We start from the raw sequence: 3,689 nt of genomic DNA, 5'->3' as shown, positions 1-3,689 counted from the left end.
TGGTCAGAAGATCTGCAGATTTAGGGAACAAGAATGCTTCTTCTCCACAAAATATTAAAGCATATCAAACTCAGGCTAAAGGATTGGAACAGAAACAAGTTTGGCAATATTTTTGAGGAAAAAAATCTGTTGAAAACAAAATGAAGATTCTTAACCAAGCTTTGATCATGGATGGATTTGATAGAGAGAAAAGTAATCAAGTGGATAAATATCATCTAGAATGGGATAATCTGTGCAAACAAGAGGAAATTTTTTGGAGACAAAAGTCTCAAGTTCAATGGCTAAAAGAGGAAGAGAGAAACACAAAATTTTTTCACAGATCCACCATGGAAAACAGAACTCACAACATAATTTCTTCAATCAAAAATGAAGATGGGATTCTTCTCACCGCCCATGAGAATATTGAAGCTGAGTTTGTTCAACATTTCCGAAGAAACACTCAGGAAAATATTGTAGATAGGGAGCAGTCTATCAGTGAGGTAATTAAAACATACCAAAGCTGGTAACCAAAAAGGACAATTTACTCTAAACAGGCCAGTTTCTGAAGAGGAGGTAGGAAATGTCCTCAAAGAAATGCAGAATGGAAAAGCACCAGGCCTGGATGGTTTCAATGTGGACTTTTTTAAAACATGCTAGAATATTGTCAAACAGGGTGTTTTGAATGTAGTGGAGGATTCCAAGCTGAACAGAACCATTTTGAAAGTGCTCAATACCTCCTTCATCTCCCTTATCCCTAAGCAGGACATAGCGTAAACTCCGGATAAATTCAGACACATAGCTCTTTGCAATGTGGTCTACAAGATAATATCCAAAGTAGTGGCTAATAGACTTAAACCTCTAATTCCTACCCTAGTCTCAGGGGATCAATCAGGTTATGTGGAAGGAAGACAAATTTTAGATAACATCATTCAAGCCCAAGAGGTGGTGCACTCGTTAAGTTAGCAAAAGGCAGGCTGGAATGATCATGCAACTAGATATAGCCAAATCTTATGATAAGGTCAACTGTACCTATATAAAGAGAGTCCTTATTACTTTTGGATTTGATCATAATTGGGTCAGGTGGGTTATGGCCTTAGTGACCTCCTCCAGCTTTTCAATTTTGGTGAATGGCTCTCCCTCAGAGATCTTTTGTCCTTCCAAAGGTCTTAGACAAGGAGACCCACTATCTCCTTTCCTTTTCATTCTCATGATGGAAGGACTTGGTAGATCTATCAAACATGCTAAAGTTACAGGTAAGATTAAAGGTCTTCAACTAACTGAGAATGGGCAGGCTCTAACTCATCAACAATTTGTTTATGATACCATGCTACAGGGATTCCCTACAGTAAAAGAAGCTTCAGCCTATAAACAGTTACTGAACATCTTTGCCAAGGCCAATGGTATGGAAGTCAATCTATCCAAATCAAAAATATTTTTCTTTAATACCAATATTGCGATTCAGAGAAATATTTCCTAATCCTAGGCTTTCAAAGGGACTCCCTCCCCTCAAAATATTTAGGAATCCCTCTTACTGCTAAACCATTGCTCAAAAGCATCTGGGAACCATTAATCAATAAGCTACATGATAAAGTTAAAAAATGGACTATCAGATCTCTGAACCTAGCTGGTAGGCTGGTTCTCACTAAGGCAGTTCTGCAAGCTATTTCGGTTTTCATGCTTTCAGCCCCCCTGACTCCCAAAGGGGTCCTGCAGCAGTTTAGAAACATTCAAAGAGATTTCCTGTGGGGTAAGGAGGAAACAAGGAAAAAGTGGGCCTTAGTTTCTTGGGATAAAATCTACAGGCCCAAAAACTATGGTAGCCTAGGCTTGGATGACCAAGAAATTCCTAACAATGTTCTAGGAGCCAAACTCTGGTGGCGTTGGGTACAAAACCCAAAGGCCCAATGGGCAAATATATGGAAGGAAAAATATGCCAGCTCATGGCACACTAGTGATCTCATAAGAATGTCTGGAAACATAAAAGGCTCACACATCTGGAACAAAGCCTAGGAGAACAGGAGCCTCGTACAAGAAAATAGTTTTTGGGATATCAAAGAGGGAAACTTAGCCCTTTTCTGGAAGGATAAGTGGCAGCAAGAACCAATACTACTTAATGAGGAATTTTTATACCTTAAGCACGAGACAAATATACAAGGACTAATTAAGGTAAAGGACTTTTGGGAGCACACACAACATACAGAAAAGTGGAGAACTGGAAGAACTTAGTTGGCAAAGAGGGGAGCCCCTTGAATAGAAAAGCAGAGATACTAAGGAAAACACTGGAGCAAAGGAAAATCTTAGTAACATGAGGGAAAGATCAACTAAGATGGGGCAATAATAATGAGGGCACCTTCAATCTTAAGGAAGCAAAAGGAATTATACTTCAGCTGAATTATCTTATACCAAACAAGACTGGCCAAACCTATGGAGGCACCAGGGGTGGATGAAGATCAAACTCTTAATGTGGTTAGTTCATCACAAAAAAATCTTGACTTGGGATAATATGAGGAGGGGGGTTTGGGGGTTATGATGCTAGCTCTGTGAGGCTCAAGAGGAATCAATGGAACATTTATTAAATAGCTGCAGCTTTACCTCCTGGCTATGGGATTCTTTTGCCATCATTTTTCGGCAATCAGATAGAGACAAAGGGTGTATAATCAACACCCTCAATAATTGGAGAAGGAACTTTTCTGATAATGTTTGGCGCAACTGACCTGGGCCCTTACACCAAGCTTTATTATATGGAATGTTTGGAAAGAAAGGAACAAGAGAATATTTAAAGAAGAAAAGAAACCCCTCTCATCTCCTGGTTGAGTTGATTTTAAAACAGCTGAAGGAAATAGTAGGATCCACAGTGAAGGATTATCCTAATAATCCTCCTTTAGAGGCAGATTTGAAAATTCTCAAGCAATTAGGTATTCAGGGAATCATTTCTCTAAACCTGGAAAGGCAAGCGATTTCTTCAAATACGGAGAAAAAATTATTGGTATACCCCTCTGACAGGGTATTTGAAATACAACATTGATGGAGCTTCTAAAGGAAACCCAAGAACAACTGGCTATGTTGGGTTTTAAGGGATAAAAGAGGTTGTATTATCTCCATTTTTCATGGTCATTTAGGTAAAGCTACCAATATGGTGGTGGAACTATTGAATATGGAGCATTGCTTAGAGTGTCTGAAGTAGGACAATCGCTTGAATGTGATCATAGAAGCAGACTCAGAGTTAATTATTAACTTAGTAAAAAGAATTAGCTGTGGAACAGAGCCAGAGAAAGTTTCAAATCACTGGAAGCTTATCTGGGTTTTCCAGAGAATTCAGGGTCATCTCCAAGGTCTTCGTACTATTAGTTTCAACCATGTTCGCAATACGACCAAGAAGATGGCAGATCTACTGGCCAACCAAGGAGTAAATTGTCCTGATAGTAGGGTTACAATGAATTGGCAGGGGTGCCCTCAATGCAAAATGAAAACTTGGTGTTGTGAACAAGCGAAAGAGGACAGGGACTTAGCAGCTAAGTCCAAACCACAGTGTTTTGCATGAGCACCTTTTTTTGTATGGCTTGTCAGGTATGGGTGGCAGCCTTTTTCGACCCTCGCAGACAAGTAAAGAATTGTTTCAGAGATCCCAGGGGGAAACAAAAGGGGAGGGTCAGTTTAACACAATAAGGTTGAATGGTGGGGATGGGGACAGTTTCGGATATGTGTTCAGG

At 39.7% G+C, this 3,689-nt stretch overlaps 1 pseudogene; it reads left to right on the top strand.

Annotated features, from left to right (window-relative positions):
* Positions 1-326: 326 nt before the first annotated feature.
* The window catches only part of LOC149163848 (DNA-directed RNA polymerase I subunit rpa43-like), an 83,087-nt pseudogene continuing 79,724 nt past the window's right edge, over positions 327-3,689 (top strand).

The sequence above is a fragment of the Pinus tabuliformis genome, chromosome 5_1, assembly GCF_031772625.1.
Source record: "Pinus tabuliformis cultivar Carrire ecotype Pingquan chromosome 5_1, CPIR1, whole genome shotgun sequence".
In the NCBI taxonomy this organism is placed as follows: Eukaryota; Viridiplantae; Streptophyta; class Pinopsida; order Pinales; family Pinaceae; genus Pinus; species Pinus tabuliformis.
This window is presented reverse-complemented; position numbering and strand designations above follow the sequence as displayed.